A 19,978-nucleotide genomic window follows, 5' to 3' on the forward strand; every position below is an offset into this window, starting at 1 on the left:
AACAAGACACCAATGGAAACATTGGTTATATTACCAAGGCCTTGACTGGAATGTCATATTTGACAAAAACATGCATAGACTCATACGACCAGATAGCTTTAAGGACCTAAGGTTGACTTTATGGAGCCAACAGAGTCCCCTTGGAAATGTTAACTGTTCCTTACAGGGTTCCTAGCAGCTTTACCAGGTGAGTAAAGAATGTCACTTCCTTGCAGGTACAGGAAACCTCAGGATATTTGGGGGACCTCGAGAGGAAGAATTTACCCAAATCTATAGGTATTGCAGGCAAATCTGATGGCAAGTCTTTGGCTTGGCTTCTGGCCTTGAGAGGCTGTTAAAGGCTCAATCTGAAATTCCTTATAAAAGTTCCAGCAAAGCAGATTAAAATAAAACTTATATGGTCAATCATTATTCTTACTGAGTTTATTGAAATAATTAGGCCAAGTTTATTAAAACTGGGCTTATTTCACAAACGAACTAGTCTTGATTTGGCTATCTTTGATGGAAAATAGGGTGGCTTTAGAGAAAAATTATGTTTTAATAACACATCTTTGTCAATGTTAGATACTAGTTCTCATTGTCCTTTAGTTTTTGCTGTTTGCCTATAAAACTGGGTTGGATTCTAAATTCTGATGTCCTTGAACATCTGATTATGACTCTCCAAACTAAGATTTCCAATTTTCTCCCATTCTATTGACTTAAAATCATTAAAAACTAAAACTGCTCTTTTTCCTACAGCCCTGCAAACTGAAGCTGGATAACTCGATGAAAACTTCAGAGAAGTTGCCACAAAACTCACATATAGATAGTCAACAGAGCCTATTGCTCTATGGGCCACTCAAAAGTATCACCAGAAACATTTAAACTATAATCCAAAAGGACCCATCAGACTGCCACTCCCTGCTCCCACTCCATTTCAGGATGCTTAAAGCCTGACATCTAGAAATCTTCTCACTGGCAACACTCAGGACTCAGACACTGGGTTTGTAAGTTGCTCCACTCACTAACTGTTTTCCTTTTGTTTCCATAGAAATGCCTCTTATGTATTACCTGACTGCTTGCTAAATAAGGCAGAGTGTATATGTGATGGCTAACACAGTACCTACCTGTATTAGTCCTGGGAAGTAAGAATCCATATACATAAAATCAGGCAACAAGTCACTTGGCTACAAGATGCCCTTGACTACATTCTTACAAAAATCTGGAAGTCTTCACAATGACTAACACACTGTGCTGTGTATGAATCAATTCATCTGGAGAAGTTAAAGAAGCCTACAGGTCACCAGGGCAGTAGCTAACCAGACCACGTTTCTCCATAAATCCACCCCTACCTCCTCTTCCTGGTGGGATTCCTTATTCTCCTAGTTTCCAGGCCTTTCATGGTTATACCCTCTTCTTGGACCCTTAATAACCACACTTATTCTGATGTATAGACCTCGTATCCTAAATTACTAACAAAATTTATTTCCTCTTGACTCAGCCAGGTGAATCTCCAGATGGTGGTCCACAACTACCCTGAAAGGAATCCAGAAACAAATGACTATCAACAGCCACTACACCAAGCCACAACTTCCTTCTATTCCCTACTGCCCATCCAGGTTTCCTACAATTTAGATAGCAAGGAATTCTGGAGCCCTCAGGCAGGGTCAACATCCCATACCAGCATGAGGTTGTTACAGAAGATAGACCATCACCCAATTTTCTCTTAAAAGGTATTAGGGCCCAGAGTCCTTGATGGGGGAATGTTAAAGTAGGCAGTTAGGTTCCAACAGGAAAGAAGAAGTCTTGGCCAGCTACTGGGAAATCAGAGGCCCATCCTGGCAGCACTCCACAAGAAGCCAGATCAAACCAGACAGGCCCAAGATGGTAGCTGGCATATAGGAAACCCCTGCCCAAATAAGCAAGAAAAGGCACGAAGCCTTGCTTCCAAGAAATCCCTGCCCTTAGTAATGAATATTCCACCCCCTAGTTAACAACTGTCAATAAAAGATAGAAATCCAACCCCCAGGATGTGCAGTTCTCTCTCTCTTAAGCTCACCCACTTTAAAAAACTTCCCCATTTGTGTTGCTCATTTGCTGTCTCATGTTTGTTCTTGAATTTTTTCTTGTGACAAGACCAAGAACCTTTAGCATCATCTCTGGGACAGGCTGAGTTGAGGCCCCAGTTCGCCCAGCAACACCATGAAATCAGTGTTCCCCAATCACTGCCCACCTAAGCTCCAGCCATTTTACCAAAGCTCCAGCCATCCCCCCAAAGTGGCCCCGGTGTGATGCACAGAGGGACACCGAGGAACAGTGAGGACTGTAACTCCAGCCATGTCACCAAGGCAACATAGGCAGAAAGCACACCAGGGCACACCAGGGCCACACCTGCTTTAGCCCCTGACAATGTGTGGAACAGCCCCTTGTGTGGAACACCCAGGACCCCCAGCCTGCACCCACTTTACCTCCAGCTGTCCTGCCATAGCCCTCCTGCATGGGGCACCTTGAGACCTCCCAGCCTACACTGCATCAACTCCAGGTCTGCTGCTAGAGGGAGTGGCCCCCACTCCACACAGGGAGTGGCCCAAGATCACTTGGCCTGCACCTGCTTCAGCTCCTGCTATCTCGTTAGGTAGTCTCCTGCATGCGACACCCTGGGACCCTCCTGGACTGTGCTGACTTCAGCTTCAACTATCCTTCCAGGGTGCCTTTGGCCCACACCTACTTCAGCTCCAACAGAAAACCAAAGCTACCAGGCACATTCTGGTAGGGAAAGTTCCTTTCAAAGCTAAGGGAAGTAGCTATTTGTCTAATTCATTGAAACAAACACAGAAAGTCAAACAAAATAGAGGAATATGTTCCAAATAAAAGAATAAGACAAGACTTCAGAAAAAGAACTAAACAAAACAGAGACATGCAATCTACCTGATAAAGAGTTCAAAATAATGACCATAAAGATGCTTTCTGGAGTGAAGAGTGGATGAACTGTGTTAAAATTTCAACAAAGAGACAGGAAATATAAAAATGAACCAATCAGAATTGAAGAATACAATAACTGAAGTGAAAAAAAATACCTAGAGGGAATCAACAGCAGGTGAGGGGATGCAGAAGAATGAATCAGTGATCTGAAAAACAGGATAATAGAAAGTACCCAAGCTGAACAGAAAAAAAAAAAAAAAGGAATTAAAAAAATGAGGATAGGTTAAGGAATTTCTGGGATAAATCAGGTATACAAACTTTGCATTATAGAGATACCAGAAGAAGAGGTGGGGGTGGGGGTGGCAGAAAACTTATTTGAAAAAATAATAGCTGAAAACTTCCCTAACTTGGGGAAGGAAACAGACATCTAGGTGGAAGCAGAGACAGCCCCAAACAAGATGAATTCAAGGAGGTTCATACCAAGACAAATAATAATTAAAATGTCAAAGATTAAAGATATAGGAGAATCTTAAAATAGCAAGAGAAAAACAACAAGTAATGTACAAGGGATCTCCCATATGGCTATCAGCTCATTTTTCAGCAGAAACGTAGACCAGAAAGGTGTGGCATGATATGTTCAAAGTGCTAAATGGGGAAAAAAACCCTACAACCAAGAACACTCTACCAATAAAATTATCACTCAGAATTAAAGGAGAGATAAAGAGTTTCCCAGACAAAAGTTATAAGGTCATCACTAATAAACTAAACTGGCATTACAAGAAATATGAAAGGGACTTCTTTAAGTGGAAAAGAAAAATATGAAAGGAAAAACAAGAAAGAAAAAAGCAAACATACAATAAGAGTAAAAGCAAACATACAGTAAGAGTAGTAGATCGATCATTAATACAGCTACTGTAAAGCTTGAAACGAAAGTAGTAAAATTGATTATATCTAAAAAATGTTACAGGAGTCACAAAAAAAAGATGTACAACATGACATCATGTACATAAAACATGGAGAAGGTTGGAAAAATGTAATGCTAGAATGTGTTCAAACTTAAGCGACCATCAACTTAATATAGACTGCTATATATTTAGGATGTTATATATGAACATATGGGAACTACAAACCAAAAACCTATCATAGACACACAAAAATTAAAGAGAAAGAACCAAAGCATAAAAATAAATAAAGTCAGACAGCAACATGCAGAAGAGTGAAACTAGACCACTTTCTTACACCATTCACAAAAATAAACTCAAAATGGATAAAGGACCTGAATGTGAGACAGGAAACCATCAAAACCCTAGAGGACAATGCAGGAAAAAATCTCTCTGACCTCAGCCGCAGTAATTTCTTACTTGACACATCTCCAAAGGCAAGGGAATTAAAAGCAAAAATGAACTACTGGGACCTCATGAAGATAAAAAGCTTCTGCAAGGGAAACAATCAACAAAACTAAAAGGCAACAGACGGAATGGGAAAAGATATTTGCAAATGACATATCAGACAAAGGGCTAGTATCCAAAATCTATAAAGAACTCACCAAACTCCACCCCCGAAAAACAAATAATCCAGTGAAGAAATGGGCAGAAGACATGAATAGACACCTCTCTAAAGAAGACATCCAGATGGCCAACAGGCACATGAAAAGATGCTCAACGTTGCTCCTCATCAGGGAAATACAAATCAAAACCACACTCAGATTATCATCTCACGCCAGTCAGAGTGGCCAAAATGAACGAATCAGGAGACTATAGATACTGGAGAGGATGTGGAGAAACGGGACCCCTCTTGCACTGTTGGTGGGAATGCAAACTGGTGCAGCCACTCTAGAAAACAGTGTGGAGGTTCCCCAAAAAATTAAAAAAAGATCTACCCTATGACCCAGCAATAGCACTGCTAGGAATTTACCCAAGGGATACAGGAGTGCTGATGCATAGGGGCACTTGTACCCCAGTGTTTATAGCAGCACTCTCAACAATAGCCAAATTATGGAAAGAGCCTAAATGTCCATCAACTGACGAATGGATAAAGAAATTGTGGTTTGTATACACAATGGAATACGACTTGGCAATGAAAAGAGAATGAAATATGGCCTTTTGCAGCAACGTGGATGGAACTGGAGAGTGTGATGCCAAGTGAAATAAGTCATACAGAGAAAGACAGATACCATATGTTTTCACTCTTTGGTGGATCCTGAGAAACTTAACAGAAGACCATGGGGGAGGGGAAGGAGGAAAAAAAAAAGTTAGAGAGGGAGGGAGCCAAACCATAAGAGACTTTTAAAAACTGAGAACTGAGGGTTGATGGGGGGGGTGGGAGGGAGGAGAGGGTGGGTGATGGGTATTGAGGAGGGCACCTGTTCGAATGAGCACTGGGTGTTGTATGGAAACCAATTTGACAATAAATTTCATATTAAAAATAAATAAATAAATGAAAAAATAAAGTCATCAATCACAAGGGAAGAGAGCCAAGAAGAGAAAAAAAATGAAACTCCAAAAACAACCAGAAAGCCATTAACTAAATGGCAATAAGTACATCAAGAATTACTTTATTTTGTATCTATCTATCTATCTATCTATCTATCTATCTATCTTGACAGAGAGAGAGAGACAGAGCACATGAGCAACAGAAGGCCAGAGAGAGAAGGAGAGACAGAATCCCAAGCAGGCTCTGCACTTCCAGCGCAGAGCCCAACCTGGAGCTTGAACCCACGAACTGTGAGATTATGACTTAAGTCAAGAGCCAGATGCTTAACTGACTGAGCCACTCAGGCTCCCCATCATCAATAATTACTTTAAATATAAATTATCCAAATGTTCTAATCAAAAGACATAGGTGACTGGATTAAAAAACAAGACCCATCTATTTGCTGCCTAAAAGAGACTCACTTCAGACCTAAAGACATATACAGACTGAAAGTGAAGGGACATAAAAAGATATTTTATTCAAATGTAAGTAAAAAAGAAAGCTGGAGAGCAATACTTATAACAGACAAAATAGACTTTAAAATGAAGACTGTACAGAGAGACAAAGGCATTACATAATGATAAAGGAATCCATCAAGAGAATATAACAATTGTAAATATCTATGTACCCAACACAGAAGCATCTAAATACATGAAGCAATTAACAACTGACATAAAGGGATAATACAATAATAGTAGGAGACTTGAGCATCCCACTTACATCAATGGATAGATCATCCAGCCAAAAAAAACAGTAAGAAAATAGTGGCTTTAAATGACACATTAGACCAAATGGACTTAACAGATAGATACAGAACAATTCATCCCCAAACATCAGAATACACGTTCTTTTCAAGTGCCCAAGGAACATTGTCCAGAAGAGATCACATGTTAGACCATGAAACAAGCCTCAAAACATTTACAAACACGAAAATCAGGCACCTGGTGGCTCAGACGGTGAAGCATCCAACTTTAGCTCAGGTCATGATCTTGCAGTTCATGAGTTTGAGCCCTGCATCAGGCTGTCTGCTGTCAGCACAGAGCCCACTTTGGATCATCTGTCTCCCTCTCTCTTTGCCCCTCTCTGCTCACAAGCTCTCTCTCTCAAATATAAAACATTTGGGGGAAAAAAAAAAAGCTTGTCACTTTAAGAACACCAAAATCATATCAAGCATCTTTTCCAACCACGATGGTATGAAACTAGAAATCAATTTAAAAGAAAACTGGAAAGGGGTGCTTGGGTGGCTCAGTCGGTTAAGCCTCTGACTTCAGCTCAGGTCATGATCTCATGGTTCATAGGTTCGAGCTCCACGTCAGGCTCTGTGCTAACAGCTCAGAGCCTGAAGCCTGCTTCCTATTCTGTGTCTCCCTCTCTGTCCCTCCCCTGCTCGTGCTCTGTCTCTGTCTCTGTCTCTCAAAAATAAACAAACAAAAAAATTTTTTTTAACTGGAAAAAGCACAAACACATGGAGGCTAAACAACATGTTACTAAGTAATCAATGGTTCAATGAAGAAATCAAAGAAGAAATTAAAAAAATACATGTAGACAAATGAAAATGGAAACACAATGGTCCAAAATCTTAGGGACATAGTAAGAGCAGTTCTAAAAGGGAGGTTTATAGCACTACAGGCCTCCCTTAAGAAACCAGAAAAATCTCAAACAATCCAACTTTCCACTTGAAGGAAATAGAAGAACAAAGCCCAAAGTTAGTAGGAGGAAGAAAATAACAAAGATTAGAGCAGAAATGAATGAAATAGAGATTAAAAAACAATAGAAAATATTAATGAGGGGTGTCTACGTGGTCAGTCGGTTGAGTGCCTGACTTTGGCTCAGGTCATGATATTATGGTTCATGAGTTTAAGGCCCACATTGGGCACACGGCTGTCAGTGCAGAGCACACTTTGGATCCTCTGTTTCCCTCTCTCTGTCAACCCCCCCCCCCCACACTCTTTCAAAAATAAAATAAAAAACATTTAAAAAAAATCAATGAAACCAAGAACTGGCTCTTTCAAAAGATAAACAAAATTGATAAACCTTTAGCCAGGTTCACAAGGAAAAAAAGTAGAGGACCCAAGTAAATTAAATCAGAAACAGAAGAACAGATGGGACCCCTGGGTGGCTCAATCGGTTAAGCATCTGACTTTGGCTCAGGTGGTGATCTCATGGGTCATGATTTCAAGCACCACATCAGGCTCTGTACTGACAGCTCAGAGCCTGGAGCCTGCTTCAGATTCTGTGTCTCCCTCTCTCTGCCCCTCCTCTGCTCATGCTCTCTCTCTCAAAGAATGAGTAAACATTAAAAAAAAATTTTTTTTAAAGAAAAAGAAACAGAAGAACAGAAATAACAACTGACATCACAGGAATACAAAGCATTCTAAGAGACTAGTAAAAAAAAATTATATGACAACAAATTGGGCAACTTAGAAGAAATGGATAAATTCCTAGAAACATATAATCTTCCAGGACTGAATCAGGAAAAAGTAGAAAATCTGAACAGACTGATTACTAGTAACAAAGTTGAATCAATAATCAAAAAACTCCCAACAAACAATAGCCCTGGATCAGATGGTTTCACATGTGAATTTTATCAAATATTTAAAGAAGAATTAATACCAATTCTTCTCAAATTATTTCAAAAAATAGAAGAGGAAGGAAAATTTGCAAATTCATTCCAAGAGGCTGGCATTACTCTGATACAGAACCAAAGACACTAAAAAATAAGAAAACTACAGACCAAGATCCTTGATGAACACAGGTGCAAAAGATCCTCAACAAAATTCTAGCAAACCAAATTCAACAATACATCAAAAGGACCATTCACCACAATCAGGTGGGATTTATTCCAAGGATGAAAAGATGATTCAATATCCGCAAATCGATCAACATAATATATCACATTCAAAAACGAAGGATAAAAGCCATATGATCACCTCAATAAATGCACCAAAAGCATTTGAAAAAATACAACATTCATAAAAAAATCTCTTAACAAAGTGGACACAGAAAAAACATACCTCAAAATAATAAACACCATATAGGACCAAGCCAATGCCAACATTTTACACAATGGTGAAAATTGAAAGCTTTTCCCCTAACATGAGGAACAAGACAGGATATCCATTTTCACGACTTTTATTCAACATAGTACTGGAAGTTTTAGCCATAGCAATCAAACAAGAAAAAGAAATAAAAGGTATCCAAATTGGTAAGGAAGAAGTGAAACTGTCACTATTTGCAGATGACATACTATATATCCCTAAAGACTCCACCAAAAAAATATTAAACTTAATAAATGAATTCAATAAAGTTTCAGGATACAAAATTAATATATGGAAATCTGTTGCATTCCTATACAGTAATAATGAAGTAGGAAAAAAGAAATTAACAAAACAGTCCCATTTACAATTGCACCAAAAAAATAAAATACCTAGGGATAAATTTAACAAAGGATTGATGAACTATCTATACTCTGAAAACTATAAGACACTGATGAAAGAAATTGAATATAACAAACAAATGGAAAGATATAACATGCTCATGGACTAGAAGAATTAATATTGTAAAAATGTCCATATATTGAAGCAATCTACAGATTCAGGACAATTCCTATCAAAATACCAATAATATTTTTCACAAAACTAGAACAAATTTGTATGGAACTTTAAAGATCCCAAATAGCCAAAGCAATCTTGAGAAAGAACAACACTGGAGATATCACAATCCCAAATTTCAAGCTATCCTACAAAGCTATGGTAATCAAAACAGTATAGTGCTGGCACAAAAACAGACCCATAGATCAACATAACAGGATGGGGAGCCCAAATATAAACCCATGCTTATATGGCCAATTAATCTATGACAAAGGTGACAAGAATATACAGTGGGGAAAAGACAGTCTCTTCAATAAAAGGTGTTGGAAGAACTGGACAGGTATGTGCAAAAGAATAAAACTGGACTACTTTCCCAGAACACATAAACATAAACTCAAAATGAATTAAAGACCTAAATGTGTGACCTGGAATCATAAAGCCCCGAGGACAAAATAGGCAGTAATCTCCCAGACATTAGCCTTAGCAACATATTTATGGCTATGTCTCCTAAGCCAAAAGACACAAAAAGCAAAATTAAACTACTGGGACTACAACAAAATTAAAAGGTTTTATAAGTAAAAAAAAAAAAAAAAAAAAAATCAACAAAATGAAAGGCAACCTATTGAATGGGATAAGATATCTGCAAATGACATATCTAATAAGGGGTTAATATCCAAAATATATAAAGAACTTACACAATTCAACACCAAAAATACAAATAATCCAATTTAAAACACAGGCAGAAGACCTGAACAGATATTTTTCCAAAGAAAATATACAGATGATCAGTAGATACATAAAAAGATGCTCAATATGACGAATCATCAGGGAAATGCAAATCAAACCACAAGGTATCACCTCAGACCAGTCAGAATAGCTAGTATCAAAAGACAAGCAATAACAAGTCTTGGTGAGGATATGGAATATAGAGAACCCTCACACACTGTTGGTGGGTATATTGGTGCAACTACTGTGGAAACAGAATGGAGATGCCTCAAAAAATTTAAAATATAAATACCATATGATTCAGTAATTTCACTACTGAATATTTACTCAAAGAAAACAAAAACACGAATTCGGAAAGATATATGTATGCATCTCTATGCTTACTGTAACATTATTTACAATAGCCAAGATATGGAAGCAGCTCAAGTGTCCATCAACAGATGATTAAAGAAAATATGGTATACATATATAATGGAATATTATTCAGCCATAAAGAGAATGAGATCTTGCCTTTGTGACATCGATGGACCTAGATGGCATACTGCTAAGTGAAATAGGATAGAGAAAGACAAATACCGTATGATTTCACTTATATGTGGAATATAAAAAAAAAAAAAAAGCAAACAAAAACAGAATAGAAACTACTCATAAATACAAGAGAACAAACTCTTGATTACCAGATGGGGGGGCACGGGTTGCAGGATGGACAAAATAGGCAAAGAGGATTGAGAGGTACAAACTTCTGGGTATAAAACAAATAAGTCACTGAAATGAAAGTACAGCATAGGGAATATAGTCGATGATACCGTAATAACATTGTATGGTGACATATTGTAACTACACTCACTGTGGCGAGCATTGCATAAGTATGGAACTGATTTGCTATATTGCATACCTGAAACTAATATAACATAACTATACTTCAATAATAGAAAAAAATTTTAATTTTACTCAGTTGAATTTTTGTTCAAATTTTGTTCAAGAAGGCAAATGTATATAAGAAAATATCATGCTCCAGTGGAATATAAAGCATCGCTTAGAGCATAACTTTCTAAAGGGTCTGATTCTGATTCATCATTCTCTTGGAGCTATTTCTAACTCTGCAAATTGTAGATAAGTGATAATGCAAAATTATGCTTGCCTATATCCATGAAAATAAATTGTCAGATGGAGGGTTTCTGATTCCTAAAAGGAAAAAAGCCAATTCTGATGCCCTTTGCAAATTCACTTCTGTTTTCCTTTTTTTTTTGAGTTCTCCTTTGAACTGGTTGTAACATCTTTTCTGGTTGCCTCATTTAATTAATGTCTTAATTAAATTTTTGGCATGTTCATTTTATTATTATTATTTTTTAGCTTTACTGAAGTAAAACTGACAAAATTGTAAGATTTAAAGTATACATGGGGTGCCTGGATGGCTCAGCCGAGCGTCTGACTTCAGCTCAGGTCATGATCTCATGATTCATGGGTTCGGGGCCCGCGTCAGGCTCTGCGCTGACACCTCAGAGCCTGAAGCCTGCTTTGGTTTCTGTCTACCTCTCTCTCTGCCCCTCGCCCACTCATGCTCTGTCTCTGTCTCTGTCTCTCTCTCAAAAATAAATAAACGTTAAAAAAATATTTTTTAAGTATACAATGTGATAATGACATGTTCATTTTATAACTACTTTCAAAGCCTTGATTTTACCTTTTTCAGCTTTCTGTAAGTAAGTAAATAAATGAATAAATATTTTTTAAAAAGGTGTCCAATTTGCCTTTGGGCTACACATGCAAATGAAGTTGAACTATTATGAAGTCCAGAGCCTGTGTGCATTTCTTGGAAAAGGAATAAACCATTTCAATCAGTAGCTCAAACCATCTCTCCAGAAATCAGAACAAAGAATTAACTTTGTAACAGATACTCTCTTAAAACAAGACGTTCTTGTCTTTACTACCTTACCCTACACAACAACCCAATCTTGCCATAAAGAAAGAAGGCAAGTTTGACTCAGAGGGAAACCAAATTTATTGATTTGTACAGGACCTAAGGCACAGAAACTCTTCCGTAATTCCTTGGCACCCTAGAGTCCCAAATTCAAATTCAGCTATTATTCTTAGCTGGATTCCTGCTGATGCAACCTGGGTTACAGTAACTGACCCTTCCTCAGCTTTCTTCACAATCCCACCCAGACTCACAATTTCTTTTTCCATTTCCATTTAAAGGGAGACAACTGCCATGGACTCACATACCATAAGGCTACTACGAGCCTTCCTCAATATTTCCCCAAGTCCTTAAAGCCACCCTACACCCATAACCTCTACCCAAGCTTCCACACTAGTGCAGTATGTTGATGACCTTTTACTCTGTAATTAAACTAAGTCGGGAGCTCTTATAACTTCTTCATTCTCTTAAAGGCAGTAGCTGAACAAGGCCATAAAACCTTTAAATCTAAATATCAGTGGGTACATGCAACTGTTATCTCTTCAGTATATGCGATACGTCAGGGCATTCAAAAGCTCACTCCATGGGGCATCTGGCTTGCTCAGTGGGTGAAGCGTCTGACTTAGGCTCAGGTCATTATTTCACTGCTTGTGAGTTCAAGCCTTGCATCAGACTCTGTGCAGACGGCTGGGAGCCTGGAGCCTGCTTCAGATTCTGTCTCCTTCTCTCTGCCCCTCCCCTGCTCATGTTCTGTCTCTCTCTCTCTCTCTCTCTCCCTGAAATATAAAATAAAAACATAACAAATATATATATTCCAAAATGCCCTCAGTCATTTTGCCCAGCCCTCTCCCCAAAACAGTTAAATGAATTTTTAGGGGCAGACGGCTACTGCCACCAACAGATTCCTAGTTTTGCAGTTTTTGTTAAACCTTTGTATGCTCTTGTCTCAGATATCACCCCAGAGACCATTTTCTGGCTTTCAGAGGCATTAACCTCTTTTGAAGCCATAAAATCAGCTCTGTCCACACTTCTGACATACCTAATTTTGACACACCTTTCCATTCATACAGCCATGAAAACAATGGCTTTGCTGCAGGCACTCTTGGACAACCTTTTGCCTCTCCTGAATGTCCAACAGCATATTTCTCACGCCAATTAGACCCTGTGGCATCAGGTATGCCTCCATGCTTACATGCAATGGCTACAGCTTCCACCTTGATGGGCAAACCCCCTACTCTTACATTAGGCTTCCCCATTCACCTATGTGTTCCCCATGCTGTGTTTGCTCTCTTACAAGTTCTTAAGTCACAGCATCTCTCTACCCAATGACAGACCACTTATGAATGATTAAGCTCTCTTGACTAACCCATGAACTTACATCACTGAAGAACTTTAAATCCAGTTACCTTACTAACCTCTCTGATAATGGAGAGCCCCACTCTATTCCCCACGATTGTCTTACAACTGTAAGTATGATCTCAAAACCACAAGAGTGTCTCTCAGACATCCCTCCAGATAATCCAGACTTACTTCCATTTTGTGAGGGCTCCTGTACACAAGATTTCCAGGGAAACATAATCATTGGTTGTGCCATAATTTTCCCCCATAAAACACTTGGAGGCTTATTTTTTGCTCACAGTAAAATAGCCCAAGTGGCTGAACTCCTAGCTCTTACTAGAGCTTATATGCTGGTAGAAGGGGAAAACTGCTACTATTTACACGGATTTTGTAATCTGCCATGCTGTTGGCATAATCTGGAAATTTCATGGATTCTTAACTTTGGTGGATACTCCCATTGCTAATGGGCTCATAATTGCTGACCTATTATGAGCTATTCACCTCCCTTCTAAAATTACGATTATTCACTACTGAGTTCATACTAAGGAAACTGATAGTGTATCCTTAGGAAACCATAGGGCTAACAGAGCTGCTAAATATGCAACCCAAAACATACCACTCCCCCATCCTCAATCCACCCAGTTTTTAACCCTACCTTTATCCCTGACTCATATTATTATCATACAAATGCCCTCCAATTTTAAAAGACAATTACATACAAAAGGGTGGAAATAATTATCAGATGGATTATATATATTGGGTCAAATGGACTCCTTGTAGCCCCTTTTCTTATAACCTTTTGGCTAGCACTTATCTCCCACCAAATGGGACACAAGTGTGTGAAAGTCAATGCAGGGAAACCTCACTAAAAGGAAGTTGGGAGGTTTGGCTGGGGGAGCTCTCACACTCTACCACTCATTTTCAATTACAGAACCAACAGGAAGTCTGCAACTCAAAGCCACTTTCCTTGGTAGCAGCTCAGCTACCAAGAGACAGTCACAAATCAGCCAATGAAAAGCCACTATATACTTCAAACTCCCAGTTTACTCTAACGGGCTTTTCGTTTATAATAGCCTTCCCAACTTCCCCCCTTCCCCCTATAAAAGAGCACCCCTCCTCTTGTTCTGCAGACTTGCCTATGGTTTTGCCACAAACTGCTTGTCCCAAACTGCAATTCCCTGCTATTCCCACATAAACCCATTTGCGCTGATAAAACAACTGGCAGCTTATTTTTAAAGTTAACCTGTGCAAACAGATTAATTAAGGAACTAAAAAAAAAATTGGTTCCGCCGTGGCATCCGTAAAATTTCTGACCAAATTATCTCCCAGAGTACTACTCATACATCTTACCAAATCAGCATGCCCCAAAAAGTCCTCTTAGGCCCACAATGCCCTTTATGGCATTTTAAATGGATTTTATAGACTCACCCCCTGCCTTGAGCTATTCTCCCTATTTGGCTATTATCTGCCTATTTAGTGAAGGGTCTGAATGCTACCTGACTGTGTAGACTGTGTGCTACACTGATGTGCTCATGCCACAACAGTGGTAAAGAAATTAGTAACTGAGATTATTCCTCATTTGACATTCCTTTATGGACTGAGTTAGATGAAGGAACTCATTTTACAGCAGAGATAAACCGCCTGCTTGCAAAAACTCTGGGACACTCATTAAAATTTCACATCCCCTATTAACCTCAATCATCAGAGCAAATGGAACATAAAAATCTAGATCTAAAAAGAACCTTAGAAAAGATGTGTCAAGAAACTGACTTCAATGGCCAGAAGAACCAAACTTGGTCTTTATTAAAATCCAGAATACTCCATATAGGAGACATGGATTGATCTCTTTTAAAACAGTGTTTGGTCGGGGCGCCTGAGTGGCTCAGTTGGTTAAGCTTCGGACTCCTGATCTTGGCTCAGGTCATGATCTCAGGGTTCATGAGATGGAGCCCTGCATAGGGCTCTGCACTGCCAGTGCAGAGCCTGCTTGGAATTCTCTCTCTCTCCCTCTCTCTCTTCCCCTCCCCTGCTCACATACTCTGTCTCTCTCAAAATAAAACATTAAAAAAAAAAAAAAAAAAGCCCAAACTGGTCTTTGTTCCTGCTAATGTAAACATTTGATGGACTGAGCAAGGGAGACAGGTAAATAATAAGGTGTGATATCCATGATCAGAAGAAAGTTACTCTGCCTTTTTCCCTGGTGAGTTACGTGGGCCGCAGAAAATCTCTACAGAAGCTCAAAGACTATCCCTTGTCAGGGTGAAAACAATAGCTGAAGATTTTTCCTGTTACATTGAAAACAGACCTGCCCCTGGACTTCTCCTGGATGACATACCAAGCTAGTATTACAACCAAACTCTGTGTTTGATGCTGAAAATGGCATTTTCTTTTTCTTTTTCTTTTTTTTTTTGGAAAATGGCATTTTTAAACTTGGCAAGGAGATTAAAAATAACTCTAGCGGGGTGCCTGGGTGGCGCAGTCGGTTAAGCGTCCGACTTCAGCCAGGTCACGACCTCGCGGTCCGTGAGTTCGAGCCCCGCATCAGGCTCTGGGCTGATGGCTCAGAGCCTGGAGCCTGTTTCACATTCTGTGTCTCCCTCTCTCTCTGCCCCTCCCCCGTTCATGCTCTGTCTCTCTCTGTCCCAAAAATAAATAAACGTTGGAAAAAAAAAATTAAAAAAAAAAATAACTCTAGCATAAAAGTTTGCCAAATCACCAAACAGGTTTACATACCAGCTGTCCCTCTTGTTAGATTGCCCAATACCACACACTATATTTGGGTGGATCAGAATTGCAGATTTCTTTGGCTCGATGACAGCAGTAAGCTTTATAGCTGCCAGAACCAAACTATAGACCTCCTACATCACTATTTCACAACCTGTTCTGCTCTCATAGACTGACAGGAAAAATAGAGATGTATGGATATTAACATTATCAATGGCAAAGCTCATGGAATACTCCAGACTTTAAAAATTACAGGTTTCAGGGTGCCTGGGTGGCTCAGTGGGTTGAGCATCCGACTTCAGCTCAGGTCATGATCTCATGGTTCATGGGTTCAAGCCTCGCATCGGGCTCTGCTCTGACAGCTTAGAACCTGGAGCGTGCTTCAGATTCTGTGTCTCCCTCTCTCTCTGCCCCTCCCCCTCTCAAAAATAAATAAACATTAAAAAAAGAAACTACAGGTTTCAAGGGTGCCTGGGTGGGTTGAGTGTCCCACTCTTGATTTGGGCTTAGGTCATGATCCCAGGGTCATGGGATCAAGTTCCGGGTCAGGCTCTGCACTGAGTGTGGAGCCTGCTTAAAATTCTCTCTCCTTCTCCTCCGGCCCCTCTCCCCTTCTTGCACTTGTTAGCTTTCTATTTCTTAAAAAAAAAAAAAAAAAAAATTACAGGTTTCAACCTAACCTTGTCTGTAAATCATACCCCTCTTTTTTATTTTTAAGTTTATTTATTTATTTTGAGAGCGAGAAAGAACACAAGCAGGGAAGGGGCAGAGAGAGAGGGAGAGAGAGATTCCCCAGCAGGCCCCACCCAAACTGTCACTATGGAGCCAGAAGCGGGGCTTAATCCTATAAACCCTGAGTGTTGACCTGAGCGGAAATCAAGAGTCTGATGCTGAACTGACTGAGCCATCCAGGTGCCCCAGTCATAACCCCTTTTTATCTTATGTAGCAACAAAGTACATAAAGGGTTCCCACCTAAGTTTTCAGGACAATGTGGGTTCAGACCTGCCTCCTTCTGTCACTAAATACTCCACCTTACATGCCAAATTATAAACTTGGGTTCCTTTGTTCATAAAATTATGTCACACAAACACGCCTCTCAAAAAAATCATAGAAATTCTGCTTGCATATCTCAAGTCCACCTTCTTTTCAGCTTTAAGGGTTTTTATTCCCAAATCTTGGAGATTATGAATTAGAAAAGGCAATCCTAAATCTCTCTGTAGTGGAATAGTTCAATACCACTATGCAAACTTTGAAAACACTCCGTCAGAAGTTAACAGCTTAGCCTCTTTGGTACTGCAAAATCGTCATGCCCTACATACACTGGCAGCTCAGCAAGGAGGAACTCCCTGGTGAAAAATGTTGCATCTGTGTAAACCAAAGGGGACAAATAATACCTAACTTAAATCTGTCATAATAAAGGATTAATATTTGTCATCAGATAAATGAAACAGTAATATTTACTGGACGGATCTATTTCTGGGGTTGGGAGGCTGGCTTAATGGGGTGTGGGGAAATGCGCTCTGATTTGTTCTTCTGTTTGCTTCCTCATTCTAATCTACATGCTTTTTTCTCTTTGCAGATCTCCTACCGCTCACTAGCTCAGTTTCTCTCTCCACAGTCACCAGCTCAGCTTTTCATATTGAAACTCCCAGGGAAGTTTCAGAGGGAACTGGAGAGGCCCAGGGCAGGCTGCCCCCAAAATGTGCCACATGGCATATTGGTTATTTTGAATTGAAGTTACTTGGAAAAAGCACAAACACATGGAGGCTAAACAACATGTTACTAAGCACAACATGTTACTAAGTAACCAATGGTTACATGAGGCTACTTGGGAAATAGCCAGTGTAAGGACACAGACCTTCCTCTGTCCCCCACCCCCACCACCCCCTAGGCAGGAAATAAACCTTCCTTATGAAAGTTACCTTCCCTGTACTAAGAAGTAAAAAGACAACCTTATCACCAGAGATAGAGACTTTAAAGCTGAGAAAGTTGTAGAAACAAACCTTGTCACTTTTATTTTAAGTTTATTTAGACAGGGTGGAGGGGCAGATAGAGAGGGAGAGAGAAAATCCCAAGCAGGTTCCCCACTGCCAGGGCAGAGCCTAATGTGGGGCTCAAACCCACGAACTGTGAAATTATGACCTGAGCCAATATCAAGAATCAGAAGTTTAACCAACTGAGCCACCCAGGCAAACCTTGTTACTTTTTACTAATCTACAACCTCAGCCCAAATTCTTAGAATTCCTAATTAAAACTCTCAAACATTTATTTTCTTTATCCTGTTAATTCCTCACAAATTTATTGTCTTTTTGTCTAAAATGTATAAAAACTGCGAGTCTTGGTCATTTCTTTGGATCTTGATTTCATTATTGGGTCTCCATATGCGCCTAATGAATTGGGTTTTTCTCCTGTTAATCTGTCTCATGTCAATTTAATTCCTAAACCAGCTGGAAAAACCTGGCAGGGAAGGACATTTTTTTCCTTCCCTAAAACTGCTTCCCCTAAGATATTTTTACCAATCGTCGGGTTAATAGATCCCTGAAAAACTCTAATGTTCTCTCCAGCTTCTGGACAGTAAGCCTTTGACCAAAAAGTAAAATGTTGATACCATTTTTAATGTGTTTTCATAGAATCACTCTCTGGATATTGAGTGGAAGTTTGGTGGTGAAGATACTTTGCAGAAAAAAAAAAATATTTTAATAAACAGCTGAGTTAGTTTCTGGGAGAACAAAGTTGCTAAAATAAATCTCAAGATTCCCGCTGGGCCTTTGTACTTCCACACAAGTCAATGTTCAGCTGAATCCCTCCACGTGCTCAGGTGGAAAGCAGCAGAGTTGCCAACAGTGGTTGAAGGAGCTGAATAATACTATGCATAACCTTTAAGATTTTGGAGTTTCTATCCTAGTGATTGCTGGAGCTATACATGCATACATATTTTATGGATAAACTACCCAGGAAAAAGTAATTTTGTTTCATCTAAGACATACCAAAGTACTGGGGATGGATATAGGGGGAAGTAGCAGTGGAGAGGAGGGACAGCAGTGGCGATTTTCAGCACAGATTGCAACTTTTGTAGCTCTACGGCATTAACCAATATAAGAAATTGTCTAGTCTTATATTCACTATAGGCAGTTCCTGACTTTCAACAGTTCAACTTATGATTTTTCTACTTTACAATGCAGCAAAAGCGATATCCATTCAGTGGAAATTATACCTTGCATATTGATGTTTTCCCAAGCAAGATGCAACGTGGTACAACATTCTTTCGTGATGCTGTGTATCAGCAGCTCCAACTCCAAGTCTGCCACATAATCACCAGGGTAAACAACCGATGTACTTACAACCATCCTGTTTTTCACTTTCAGTACAGTATTCAATAAAGTGCACGTTCTTATAAAATTGGCTTTGTGTTAGAGGATTTTGCCCAACTGTAGACTAATGGAAGTGTTCTGAGCACATTCAAGGTCCACTAGGCTAGGTTACGACGCTGAATAAGTTAACCGTATTAAATGCGTTTTCAACTTACCATATCCAGAGGTGCCCCATCGTCTAAGTCGAGGAAGACGGAGCAGAAGAGGAAAGGATGGAGCAGCCAAACTGTGAGGCTGAGAAGACAGTTAAAGTCAGTCAGTCAAGGAGAGGGACCCTTTGAGTACTTTGCTGACCATGCCCGAAGACTTGTCACCTAAGACTGGAAGTTGGGTTGCCAATCATCTTCTGGGTCTGCAGTCGCTGACAACATTTAGGGCCACATTCCCCCTTGTTCATTGGTATTTTTGTACCACTGCTTGTCAAGGGTCAGATCCTGAAGCTCTCTGGGTCTTGGCTCCTTCACCTGTAAAATGTGGGGTTTGCATCACAGAGGAGAGTTTCTGGAAAGCGCTCGGACAGCCAGCACACAGGTGTGGGAAGCGAAGCGCGGCCCAGCCCTTCAGCCTTTTGGCTGAGGCTGGGGAGGCACAGATAGCAGGAAGGTGGGGTGTGCTCCGAGAGAGCGTGGGAAGGGGGCGCACCAGTAAGCGAGGGCGCCTTAGGGGCCCGGGCGCCACGGCCACCTACGGGCTTCCTCGCTGCAGGGCGGGCCGGGGACTGAAGAAGCCTAGGCTCCTCCCGCACCCACGGCTTCCCGCCGGCAGACCTGCGCACGCCCTCCCCGCCCCACCGCTCGCCGGCACCGCCCCGGCGCACGGAGGCTGGACTTTAGCACGGGGGCGGACCCCAATCCCGCTCCCGCCTCTCTCCCCGCCTCCCTCCCTGGGTCCCGCCCCGCGGCGCAGGGGGCCGGGCTCCGGCGAGGGGGGCGGTGGCCGC

At 40.4% G+C, this 19,978-nt stretch overlaps 1 long non-coding RNA gene across 1 annotated transcript; it reads right to left on the reverse strand.

Moving 5' to 3' along the window:
• Positions 1-609: 609 nt before the first annotated feature.
• On the reverse strand, positions 610-19,965 carry LOC121030704 (uncharacterized). The gene is made up of 3 exons (XR_005790362.1): positions 19,194-19,965; positions 14,277-14,278; positions 610-622 (listed from the first exon to the last, which is right to left on the reverse strand). It is a non-coding gene; the product is annotated as an uncharacterized LOC121030704 (long non-coding RNA).
• Between the last annotated feature and the right edge of the window lie 13 nt (positions 19,966-19,978).

The sequence above is a fragment of the Herpailurus yagouaroundi genome, unplaced genomic scaffold (assembly GCF_014898765.1).
Source record: "Herpailurus yagouaroundi ecotype Mexico unplaced genomic scaffold, PumYag 140, whole genome shotgun sequence".
In the NCBI taxonomy this organism is placed as follows: Eukaryota; Metazoa; Chordata; class Mammalia; order Carnivora; family Felidae; genus Herpailurus; species Herpailurus yagouaroundi.